General features: G+C 43.6%; 1 non-coding gene and 1 pseudogene across 1 annotated transcript; one reads left to right on the top strand and one right to left on the bottom strand.

Moving 5' to 3' along the window:
• Positions 1-6,799: 6,799 nt before the first annotated feature.
• Positions 6,800-8,030, bottom strand: LOC116281007 (protein-tyrosine sulfotransferase 2 pseudogene; annotated as a pseudogene).
• Positions 8,031-9,724: 1,694 nt separating this feature from the next.
• On the top strand, positions 9,725-9,797 carry TRNAP-AGG (transfer RNA proline (anticodon AGG)). Its single transcript has one exon. It is a non-coding gene; the product is annotated as a tRNA-Pro (tRNA).
• Positions 9,798-13,170: the final 3,373 nt, after the last annotated feature.

Below are 13,170 nucleotides of genomic sequence, written 5' to 3'. Positions count from 1 at the left end.
ACCCTCTCCCTGGGGTTGGCGGCGTCTGCCCCAGAGTGTGTAATTGACGAGGGCTCGACAAATGTGCAGTGCTGCTGGCTGCTGCCCTGCAGGCCTGCTGCCGGCATCCTCCATGTGTCCCAGCCCCTTCCCCTTCCTCCACCTGCTGTGTCCTCTGTCTCCTGAAACTACTGCCTTAACTCTCCAGGGGGTAGGATATTTGTGGGATGGATTTCTTCAGTTGGCCTAGGAGCTGGGGTCCTGAGCTTTAAGGGTTCCAGGGTCGGCCTATTCCTAGTGTACTGAGTCACTTGACAGGGCTTCCCTGGTTGGTGACTTCCTGTGGGATTCCAGTGACAACCCTAGGGTGCAAGTCTGAACAGTCCCCACTGCTCCCTCTCTAGTGAAAGGCCTAGGCTTCCTGTCCCCTCGGGCACTTGCCCGTTGTGGACAAAGGAAGATGATGGAATAACAACCGTAATTAACAGGCATCAATGCTTCCTATGTGCTGAAGAGTTTCTGTGGATTATTTCATTTAAGCCTCGGAGCAGATCTATGAGGTAAGTACTATTAGTGTCATCTTTCTCATTTTAGCAATGATGTAATGAGGCTCGGAGAGTATGTGCAAGTTGCCCAAGGTCGCAGAGCTGAATTCACACCCAGGCCGGCCCTTGCTCTGAGCTGCTCTGCTTTCGCAGTAGATGGATGGGCATGAAGGTCACCCGGCTAGGGGTTCAGTGTTGGGACTCCAGACCTGACCTTGCACTGCGTCATGTGGCAGTTTGGAGCAAGTCCCTGTGTTCATTGACTCATCAAGTGTTGATCAGGGCCTTCTCTGTGGGGGCTGGGGGCACAGGAAAGTGGGGCCTTCCACGAGGAGCTTGCTTGTGGCTACTGAGACAGACACGGACACACATCATCTGGGCTGTAGAGGGACAGGTGTTCCGTGGAGTAGGACAGAGGAGGGAGTGACAGTATTTGTTTGTTATAGGGGTGGAGGAGTGGGAAGATGTGGTCTTTGTGTGAACTTCACGTGGTCCCTATAGTTAGAGCAGAACTTCACAAGGTGAGGACCTTGGCCCTACGATTAGAACTACATGAGAACCACCTGTGGTATGTGCAGTGACTGTTGGTTAGAATGCAGATTCCAGACTCCACCCCTGACCCACTGAAATGGAATCTTTAGCTGGTGAAGCCCAGACGTCTGCATTTCAGCCAGTGCCTCAGGGAGCTCTGAGCAGCTCTGACGGTCGGTAGAGGCGAGAAGTAAGGCAGCAGCCAGTGCTGGGTTGTAACGGAGGTCGGCAAACTGTTTCTGGGAAGGGCCGGAGAGGAAACACTTTAGGCTTTGTGGCCTAAGACGAAAATCGAGGGTACGATATAGGTGCTTATATAACCATTAAAAAATACAAAAACAGGTGGTAGGTGGACCTGACTCCTCCTTGGTTTGACCGTAGTCCACTGGCCCGTTTTAGAAAGGAAGCAGCAGCCCTGGGGAGCAGGCCTGGAGAGGGGAGGAGAGGAGAGAATGAAGCTGATGCCACACCCAGGAGCGTCGGGAAGGCCTAGGTGAGGGCCGCGGGGCTCCCAGAGGGGCCGGGAGTGCTGGGCGGGTCTTCTCTGGAAGAAAGGATGGGACAGGCCAAGAGCTTGGACAGGAGAGGCAGAGCAAGGAGTCACGCATAATGGAACTGTTTGGCACTGCTCTTGGGTGGATGGGGATGCCGTTAGCTTACGATATGCAGCAATGTACGTAAAGGTGGTCAGGCGCTGAGCAGAGGTCCTGAGGACTGCGTACTGAAAGGGGGTCTTTGCCTTTGGCTACTCAAAGGTAATTGATGACCTCTGTGGGAGTAGTTTTAGGAAAGTAGTGGGAGTCAGGTGTCAGTGGGTTGAGGAGGAATGGGAAGACGGGAAATGGAGCAGGTCAACCCACTGTGTCCCCTGAGTTCTGGCCAGCACGTCCAGTGAGCGCTGGTCTCAGGGGCAGAGTTAGAGGAATGCACACTCTCGACAGCCCTGAGTCCCAACCCCTGGGCTACTGACCAGCGCTCGTACAGCTCACCCAGGGGCTCCTGGGTTGAGGGACTTGTCCTTCTCACCACATAGGTCCTTAGCACCTTCAAGATTTGGTGCCTGTTCATGCATGTTTGTGGAAATTGGGGAGAGGGGGGCTGTCGTTTCCCAGTAAGTGTGTCCTTCCAGTCCCTTGGAGACAGGCAAACCACCATACCCCACCCTTAGAAGTAGATGCCCTCGTAGATAGAGTAGCATCCTTCCTGCAGAGCTTTGTCCTCTGGCAGGTACCGGTGATGTGGTGGGAGATGTGCTGGTTGGGAGGTTGGAGACTGGAGTTAGAATTCTGGCTCTGCAAAAGGCAGCCTTGTGCTTCTGTGAAGCAGTTTAACCTCTCTGAGACTGAATTTCCTTCTCTGCAACATCGAAGATGGGTTGGGGTGATCTCACAGGCACATTATAGATTTGAAATCCTACCTCTCTAGGATGCTGGGCAGATGCCTGCATGGATACAAGCATCTTTCATCTCCAATATCTTGTTTGGAAGCCTCCCCAGGTTCTGTCCTGAGTGCTGCCCCAGGTGTGTACTGGGAGGCTCTCCATAGCAGGCGTGCCCACCTCTGCCCCACCTCGAAGCTTTGCTCAGTACTCCCGAGTTCCTTTCCCTATAAGCTACTGTAGGAGCTTCCTAAACTCGAGTATCCTACCTCACTTCATGTTAAATTTTTCTTTAAAGGACAATGTGATGGTTTCTTTTAAAGCTAACTTTTTTAAATGTAAAGAATTGTTCCTTATTCAGAGGTCATTTCCTCTAAACCTTTTAAAAATTGTTAAAATGTCCATTCTTTAGGAAATAAGGGTGATGGTAGGTGGTAGTTTTGCCTACTGACCTAGGTATTTGCAACATCTATATGGATGCCATTCCTGATTTTTTTTTTGATATTTTATTGCTCCCTGAAATCCCCAAATCTCTAAGCCTGAATTTCATCACCAAATGGGAATAATAATAATAACATGTACTTGGACAGGTTTGTTATGTATGTAGATTGACTGAGATACTGTGAGATACTGCAGGCAGATACAATGCCCAGGATATACTAAGCACTCTTATTAGCCTCTAGCTCCACCCCTGACCCCAACAGACAATTGGTGGACCTGCTCTTGAGAGTTTAAAGGAGACCAGGCAGTCAGAGTTTCACAAATATCCTCGCCCCAAGGTCGGCTGAGTCCCTCACCCTCTCTCCCACTTCCTGTCTAAAATCCCTCTCAGTTAGTTGTTAAAAAAATAGGGAAATAAACACTACCATTCCTGCGTCCTTTTATCCCTTCATTTCTTTGTTAATCTCACACTCCTTTCTGTGTGTCTAGCATGTGCTAGAACTGAGTATACAGACATGATGGGATGGGTACAAAGCTCCCATTTCGCTTGGAAGACAGACATATTGAGCTAACAGGAACTATCTGGTGTAGTCTTTGCTCTAGTAAAGGCAGATGCAAAGGAGTAGGATGAGATAGATTACAGACTCCTGGATATTACTGCAAATGGGCATTGCCTTTAATCCTGAGTTTCCTAGCAACAATAGTAAAAAGGAAAACTTGTTGCTTCTATTATCCAATATGGTATTTTCCAAACTTCTTTCATTCTTGAACAGCTGTCACACTTTTTTCCTTTTTTCCTGTAGATCTACCCAAATTGTTACTTACTTGCTATTTTAAAAAATATATAAAATTATTTCATTTAATTACATTAAACATTTAATTTAATTTTAATTAAATTTATGATATTTTCATAAATGAAAACCACCATCACCACAAATAGAGGGTAAACACATACATGAATGAATAATCCTTAAAATGAAGAACTGTCTGTTAATATCATTTAAAATAATCTAAAAATTTTCTGTTTACCACTTAAAATATGCCAGCTATACTGGAGTAATAAAATGATGTACATCAGGTCAGTTGAAGACAAACTCTTTTCCAGGCATAAAATTCAAGAAAATATCTATTGCGAAAGACACAGAAATTCCATTCAAATGTATGTTTCTAATGAACCCCATAAAAGTTAAGGGCATAGCATCAAATCTCCACACTGAATACTTGTCTGTGGGGAGCTGAGCAAGTAGCCAGACAAGCAGGTTGGTTCTGAAATCTAACTCAGGAGTCTGCAGACTTGTTCTGTGAAAGGGCAGGTAGTAAAGGGTTAGGCTTTGCAGGTTGTGTGGTCAGAGTTGCAGCTACTCTGTTCTGACTTTGTATCTTGAAGCAGCCACAGACTTGTAAACAAATGGGAGTGGCTATATTTCAATTAATTTAATTAAGGGACAATGGAATTTGAATTTTATATAATTTTCACACGTTACAGAATGTTATTCTTTAAAGAAGTTTTTTCAACCATTTAAAATGTAAAAACCATTTTTAGCTTGTGGGCTGTAGAAATAAAGGTAGTGGGTTCCAAACGATAAATGCTGGAGAGGGTGTGGAGGAAAGGGAGCCCTCCTACACTGTCAGTGGGAATGTTAAATTGATGCAGCCATTATAGAAAACAGTATGGAGATTCCTTAAAAAACTAAAATAGACTTACCATATGATCCAGCAATCCCACTCCTGGGCATGTATCTGGAGGGAACTCTAATTCGAAAAGACACATGCACCCCAGTGTTCACAGCAGCACTATTTAAAATAGCCAAAACATGGAAGCAACCTAAATGTCCATCAACAGACAACTGGATAAAGAAGTTGTGATACACACACACACACAAACACAATGGAATACTACTCAGTCATAAAAAAGAATAAAATAATGCCATTTGCTGCAACATGGATAGACCTGGAGATCATCATTCTAAATGAAGTAAGCCAGAAAGAGAAAGAAAAATACCATATGATATCACTTATATGTGGAATCTTAACTTCATTTGTGTCTTTTTTTTTTTTATCTACAAAACAGACTCACAGACATAGAAAGCAAACTTATGGTTACCAGGGTGGGAAATGAGTGGGAAGGGATAAATTGGGAGTTCGAGATTTACAGATACTAACTACTATATATAAAGTAGACAAACAGTAAGTTTATATACTCTATAGCACAGGGAACTATATTCAATATCCTGTAGTAATCTATAATGAAAAAGAATATGAAAACAAATATATGTATGTATGTATGACTGAAACATTATGCTGTACACCAGAAATTGACACAACATTATAAACTGACTGCACCTCAATTAAAAAGAAAAAAGATAGTGGGCTGGATTTGGCCCGAGAGCTACAGTGTGCTGATTCCTGATCTAACTGAATATTCAATGAGGGCTTCGAGAACTTTGTGGAGTGAACTGATAGGTTCTGTCCATTGTTCTTTTCAGCCTGGATGCGGAAGGGCTTCATGATCTTTTAAGGGGTTGGTGCAGAGTTAGGACTAAAACCCAAATTTTTCAATTTTTGAAGTCCAGGTCCTTCCCCTTTCTAGATGCTGCCTCTGTGGTTGGAGGAAGCACTTACTCCATATGAGGTCTGATGTAGGTCTCTACAAATAGAATCTCACATAATCTTCCCAGCATCCTTTCTGTGGTATTATGATCCCATTTGCAGGTAAAGAAAGACAGGTTTAGAGAGGTTAAGGATTAAAAAAACTGTGAAGTCACCAAGCCAGAATTTATACCCAGGTCTGTTTGACTCCAGGGACTTTGCTGAGGAGTTGACTTGACTTTGGTGAAGAATCCTTTGCCCATCTTCTTTCTCTCTGTCACCCAGGCTTATCCCCCACAAGACTGCTCTTGAATTATAAGTGACTGGATCATGGGGGAAGCAAACAGGGCCCCCACTTTTCAGTAGCAAGTAAATTCTGTGATGGATGAGAGTGACAGAGAGCACATAGGGGAGAAAGGCCCTGTTTTGGTTTGTTTTTCCTGGATCCTTCTTTTAAAAACTATTTTAATTTTGTTTCACTTTTAAAAAATTGAAGTATGAAATCAGTTGATTTACAATATTATATTAGCTTCAGTTGTAAAAATAGTGATTCAGTATTTTTATAGATTATACTCTATTAAAAGTTATTATAAAATACTGGCTATATTCCCTGTGCTGTGCAATATATCCTTGTAGCTTATTTATTTTTACATGGTAGTTTGTGTTCCTTAATCCCTTACCTCTGTTTTGCCCCTTCCCCTTCCTTCCCCCCAGTTAACCACTAGTTTGTTCTCTATATCTGTGAGTCTGTTTCTCCTTTGTTATATTCATTCATTTGTTTTATTTTATTTTATTTTATTTTATTTTATTTTATTTTATTTTTTTCAGTTGATTCAAATGATATGTATTTTTTCCCTCTGTGAAACTGAGTAGAACTGAGGAGGAATCAAAGAAAGCCTCATATATTAAATTCTTACATAGATTCTCTGAATTCAAAAGTTAAGGGTTAACGGGAGAGGCACAGGTGGTGGGCCTTGTCCCGGCAAACAAAGCCACCAAGGCAGTCCTGCAAATTAAGGAGGATGGCAAATCCCTTTCTTCAAAAAAAAAAAAAAAAAGAAGTTCTTGAGGGGGAAACACATAAAATATCTAAGTTTCAAAAGCTGGACTCTTCCACACTGTTGCTTCTCTACCCAAGATTGTCCTAAGATAGAGTGTTTTAAGGTTAAGTTTTCAATGTTCAGCTTTTTGCAAATATATCCAAATAGGTTTCTCATGAGCAGTCCTGATTTGGCGATTAATAGCAAGCAATATGCTTGGACTAGAGGTCCGATTTCCACTCGAATGCAAAGTTTCTTCTCTTCCTGCAACAAAGCCATTTGCAGAGATCTGGAAATCATGAGTTTCCTAAGCAGGAGGAGGTACTGTTCTCGTTCACCTGAAAATGCCCTTTCAGATTGGCTGGTGTTGTATAGCCCCCTTTCAAGACCCGGTGTGTGTTGTTGACGACAGTGGGGTCAGGATTGCTGTAGTTGGGTGGGTTTGCATAGGGGTCGTAGCCCAGCCGAGCCAGCATGGGGACGATCTGGGCCATGTCCCTCATCACATCCCTGGGGATGTGGCCGGTCAACTTGGAGAGAGCTTCCAGATTCACGGGTTTGATGACCTGGTCTATGGATCGCTCGATCTTGGACAGGGAGACGCCTGCGGGCTTGCCGATGAGGTCCTCGTGATGCAGGGTGGCGTCGCTCCAGGCGATGCTGAGGATGAGCTTGAGGGAGCGCCGGAGGTGCAGCACCAGCTGCTCGTAGTACATGGGCAGGCATTTGTCCTTGCCCACCTCCATGCACTGGGCATACATCACCTCAATGGCCTTCTTCCACTTGGTGAGGCAGTCGCGGTAGCTGCTGAGATCGAAGCCGGCAATGGTCTTGTGGGTGATCATGGAGGGCATGGAGGCCCAGCCGTCCCGCACCATTAGCAGGAACTTGGAGTTGGGGAACAGGCGTGACAGGTAGACGGACGACTTGAGTGTGAAGGGGTCCTTGTTGCAGAGAACGCTGGCAGGCTCGCCGTGCTGGCGATCACCCCCAGGATGAAGGCCTGCATGGCGGCGTCCAGCACCTTGTCCGTCACACCCGCCTCGTCCAGCCGCAGCTTTTCCCGGCCGGACTTGGACCAGGCCTGGCGCATGGCCAGCACGCGGGGGATGTTGCAGGTCTCCTCGCCACAGCGCACTTCGGGGTGGGCGTCCAGCATGGCGCGCATCAGTGTAGTGCGGCTCCGGGGCACGACCCCCACGAAGATGAGCAGCATGGCCTTGCCGTAGTCGTACTACACGTGGTCCGCGCCCACCGTCACCAGGTCCTCCTGCTCTGGCTGCATGGCTTGTTGGGGGCCCTGTGGGCCTCCCAGCACCTCCTGGCACTCCAGCACCTGCTGCCCTAGCTGGACCACCAGCACCAGAGCCAGGGCAAAGCCAGCTGCCAGCAGCGCCCTCTGCACCGACAGGCACATGCTGGGCCTGGGGCGGGGGGCGTGCTTCAGCGACAGGTCAGAGGGAGACCCGCGGGGCTCGCATCTCCCCTGAGCACCTCATCCCTGGGGTCTAGCCCTCGCAGCTGCTGGCCAAGCTGTCCACCAGCTAAGCCCGTGCGAGGCGCGCCGAGAAAGTGCCGCGCGCCCAGCGACTCGTGGCTCGCCAGCCTCCCAGGCTGGGAGAAGGGGAGATCCATTTGTTCTACTTTTCAGATTCCACATATAAATGACAATAAGTCAGGCAGGAAAAGACAAATAAAAATAATTTTACTGATGTATAAAAAAATGACACACATTTAAAGTGTGCAATTTGATGTTTCAACGTATTTATATACCCATGAAACCATCACCACAATCAAGATAATGAATATATCCGTTGTCCACTCTACCTAAGTTTCCTTATGCCCTTTCGTATCATCCCCTTCTGTCCCTCTCTTCCTCACCCCATCTCCAGCCAATCAGCTATCTGCTTTTTGTCACTATAGATTAGTTTGCATTTTCCAGAACTCTACATAAATGAAAACATACAGTACATATTCTTTTTTGTCTTACTCTTTCACTCAGCATAATTATTTTGTGATTCATTTAAATATGCAGGAGAAGTCCATTCCATTCCATTGCTAGGGAGTATTTCATTGTATGTACTAGAATTTATTTCTCCATTCACCTGCTGATGACATTGGGTTGTTTCCATTTTTTGTTTATTATAAATAAAGCTTCTATGAACATTCATTTACAAGCCTTTGTATGAACATATATTTTCATTTCTCTTCTGTAAATATCTAGGAGTAAAGTGGCTGGGTCAAATATTAGGTATATGGTTTTCTGTTTGGTTGATTTTAGAAACTACCAGACTGTTTTCCAAACTGGTTGAGCATTCCATTTGCACCACATTCTTGCCAACATAGGCTATGGTCATTCCTTTAAATTTAAATTTAGATATTTTAATAGGTGGGTGATCTTAACATGCATTTTCCTAATGACTAATAATCATTTAGGTTTCATTAATTATCATTAGTGACTAATAATAATAGTTTAGTTTTCAACTAAAGATAGTTGAACATCTTTTTTGTGTGCTTATTTGCCATCTGTATATCTTCTTTGCTAAAATATGTGTTCAAATATTTTGCTAATTTTTTTATTGTCTTCTTCATTTTCTTATTATTGAGTTTTGAACACATTTCCTTTATCAGATATCTGATTACAAATATTTTCTCCTAGTTTGTGGCTTGCCTTTTCATTCTCTTAACAGTGTCTTTCAAAGACTGAAAGTTTTTTTATTTTGACAATGTCCAACTTATCTTTTTAAAAAAATTTTAAAGGATCATACTTTTGGTGTTTTATCTAAAAAAAAAAAAACTTTGTCAACCTAGATCACAAAGGCTTTTCATAGGTTTTCTTTTAGAAGCTTTATAGATTTAGGTTTTACATTTAGGTCTATGATCTATTTTGAGTTAATTTTTGGATATGATGGGAGGTATGGATTGAAGTTCAGTTTTTATCCATGTGAATATTCAATTGTTCCAGCACCATTTGTTTAAAAGACTATATTCTCTCCACCAAATTGCATTTTTATTCTTTTCAAAAATCAGCTGTTCACATGTGCAGATCTATTTATGGATTCTCTATTCTGTTTCATTGATCTATTTCTCTATATTGATGCCAGGATCATACTGTACTGACTACTGTAGCTTTACGATGAGTCTTGAAATCAGATGGTGTCCTCTAACTTTATTCTTCTGAAAGACTTTCTTTCTCTTTCCTCAGAAAACAAAGCTACGTGGGAGGGTATAGCTCAGTGGTAGAGCGTGTGCTTAGGCTGCACAGAGTCCTGGGTTCAATCCCCAGTATCTCCATTAAAAAAAAAAAGACAACAACAAAAAAAATAAAACAAAGCTGGAGTAAGTGTGGAAAGTTCTGGTTCTAGTTCTTTGCCTGGTCAGTGACCTGAGAGAATCTCTAAAAGCAATCATCCTCTAACCTCAGTCATCTCTGCTTAGCTCCAGTGGCTGTCCTGGAGTTACCTGAAACCCTAAGTCCTCATCAGTCTGAATGAAGTGGCCATGTCTTGTGTCCTGAAAGCAGGAATCAGTGACCAAGGAAAAGGTGGTCCTTAGGAGACAGTGATCACAGGGAAGGCCCATGAGGAGCCTGGCATATGACTGCCCCTGGATGCTCTGTATTGGATTGTGATAAACTGACCTGATCAGAATCTCTTTTGGGGAGTAAGGATATGAAATGCAGACAGAGGTGGAGTTAGGGAGCAGTGGATGCCACTTGTGAGAGGAAGCTGGGCCACTTGGTTCAGCACAGGGATCTTTTGAAAATGGAAATCTGAGCAGGTCACACCTCTACCTCAAACCTTCTGTTGGTCCCTCTTCCTGGACCACACACCCTCTCACCCCAGCCCCCTCACTATGCCTCATCCTCCAGTCTCACCTTAACATCAGCAAGGCTTCCTCTAGATGTGTTGGAGCCCCTGCTTTGCACTTTCCATTTCTAAACACCCATAGTTTAGTGAAATAGTTCATCAATATTGTCTTACTTTCCAGATGGGAAAAGACCCTGTCTTTCTTGTTCAATTTTTTAATTTCTGGAGCTGAGCAATTGGCACATAGAAGATATTTAATGAATGTATGAATGAATGAAACAGTGATGTAAGGTATCTAACACAGCAAATTATACTTAGGAGATGTTCAAGGTATGGCTAATGGAAGGATGGAAGGAAGGAAGGAAGACTTCTGCACTCTCCTACTTTGAGAACTCTGAGACTCAAAATAATGTTATGGCCACAGGAATGCCACTAACTGCTCTCCAGAAACTCCTGTCTCTAACAGCACTGCGTCTTAAACTTGGCTGTGCATCCCAATGACTCAAGGAGATTTAAAATAAAAATTCCCAGGTCCTACTTCTGGTCTAGTGATAATCAGAACATCTCATATTGAAGTAAACTTGAAAATCTGGATTTAAAAAACGAAACATCCAGGCTATTCCGAAGCAGTCCATCCTCATAGGGCTTTTGAGAACTTCACATTTACAGTAGCCAGGGTGTAGATATTCCTTGTGAAGCAATAGCCATACGCGGCTAGAGGCTTCTGTATAGGACTGTGCAGAATTCCTGCCTGTCTCTCTCCTACCGCTGTGCTGTCCAGTGTAGTAGCCACTTGGTACATGTTGCTATTTAAACTTAAATATAAATTAATTAAAGTTAAAGTTAAAAATTCAGTTTTTCATCTACACTGGCCACATTATGAGTGCTCAGTAGCCACTTGTGGTTAGTGGCTGCCGTACTGGACGACACAGATATGAATATTTTCATCACCATAGGAAGCACTATTGGACAGTGTTTTCCCAGAGGGAATTACTCTTTCCAATTTGCAGTTCACATGCTTTGGTGGAATTGATTCTATCCATAGCTCCATGGATGGATGTGTGACCTACAACTGACCAGTCATGGTACTATATGTGACTCAAGTTGTAATTAGAACAAGTGTTGGGATTTTTGCTTAAATGAACATCAAACGTTGTTCTGTTTTCTACTGATATAAACCTGGGTGTGGAGTAGTTTAGGCTGGAGCTGTTGGCAACCGCTTTGTTCTGACATAGGATCAGAGAATGAAGCCAGCAGAGAGGGGAGCAGAGCTAAAAAAAAAAAAAAACTGGGTCTTTTTTTTTTCTTAAGTTTTACTTATTAAAAAAAATTTAATGGAGGTACTGGGGATTGAACCCAGGACCTCATGCATGCTAAGCATGCACTATACCACTGAGCTATACCTAACCCCCCAAAACTGGGTCTTGATGCTTTTTGAATCTTTAGACAGAAATTGTGCTTGAAGAGAGAAATTTCATTTCAGTGAGCCAAAAAATTCCCTTTTTTTCCCTACTTGCAGCAAAAGAATGATGATTACATACACAGAATGACCATTGTGAGTCACTTCCTCTTTACCTCTCAGTTTCCCTATCTGTAAAATGGGGAGGTTGAAATAATTAGTTCAGTTCAATTGTTCAATCGTATATTGCCCATGTATTGCCAGGAATTTGTGCTTAGTACAGAATAATGATTTAGAAATTCCTGCAAGAATTTGTGATTATTAACCTAACTGTGATGCATTCTGACAATGTCTTATTATTGATATGGACAGAGTGCTCTGGGGCCACAAAGGATGTGCTTGATTTGGCCTTGGAGAAGACTTCACTGTGGAGGTGAGGTGGAGCCTATGTTTTGAAAAATGAGTAGAAGAGGACATTTTAGTTAAAAATGGAATATGAGCAAAACTCCAAATTAAGAAAGCTCATAGTGTGTTTGGAAAAGAGTAGTTCATTATGTTTAGAGCTTAAAATATGAGGGGAAGGGATGGGCTACAGACAAAGAGGTTGGTGAGACCTGATTACCATAGCCCTGAATGCCACTCTGGGGATTTGGGGCTTTCTCTTGCAAGAGAAATGGAAGCAGGGGCCTGTGATGATCAGACTTGCATTTGGTGCGATCACACTTGTGAGCAAGAAAGACAGATTGCTGATGGGGAGAGACGTGAAGTGGAGGGACCAGTTGGTAAGTTATCACAGTGGTGGAGTTGAAAAATGAGGAGACTAAACCATGCATTCAAGAGTAATTTGCAAAGTATTATGTGCTGGATATACTGAATTGGCAGATGTAGATGCTTAAGAAATGATTGTGGAATAACCATTGCTGAGTGAGGAGGGGCATGTTGTGGGAGAGGATGGATTGATCATCTGAAGGTTATGAGTCGGGTGATGGGTGGAAGGGTGTGAAGAGGGGAGTTGGTGGAGGTGTCAGAGCCTGGAGAGGGGCCAAATTAGGACACCAGTGACTTTTACTAGAGCGATTTTAGTAGAATGGCAGGAATGGAAACTGAACCGTAATGCACTGGGTGGTGAAGGCAGTAAGTGTGATGTCTCCTTAAAGAAGACTGGGCATTGAGAAAAAGAGAGAGAACAGTAGCTAGGAGTGAGGGAAGTGGAACGATGGGCCTGTTGGTTGTCTTCCAAGCTTCTGTTCCCCGACTTCTTGCTTCCTGAGAGAACCCCAGTTTTGTTAAGGCTTCTGTCCTACCCCAATGAAACCTTTTTGATTCAGAGTCCCAGAAATGGATACTGATTAATCTAAGCCAATCACAGTAATCTCATTCCTGTCTGCCATTGATAGGCTCAAGAACAGAAGCTTAAGTCCATCAGGGCAGGGCATTCCCTTGATCATTGTTACTTATT

The sequence above is a fragment of the Vicugna pacos genome, chromosome 6, assembly GCF_048564905.1.
Source record: "Vicugna pacos chromosome 6, VicPac4, whole genome shotgun sequence".
In the NCBI taxonomy this organism is placed as follows: domain Eukaryota; kingdom Metazoa; phylum Chordata; class Mammalia; order Artiodactyla; family Camelidae; genus Vicugna; species Vicugna pacos.
The sequence above is the reverse complement of the archived record's forward strand: the minus strand, read 5'-3'. Positions and strand labels throughout refer to the sequence as shown.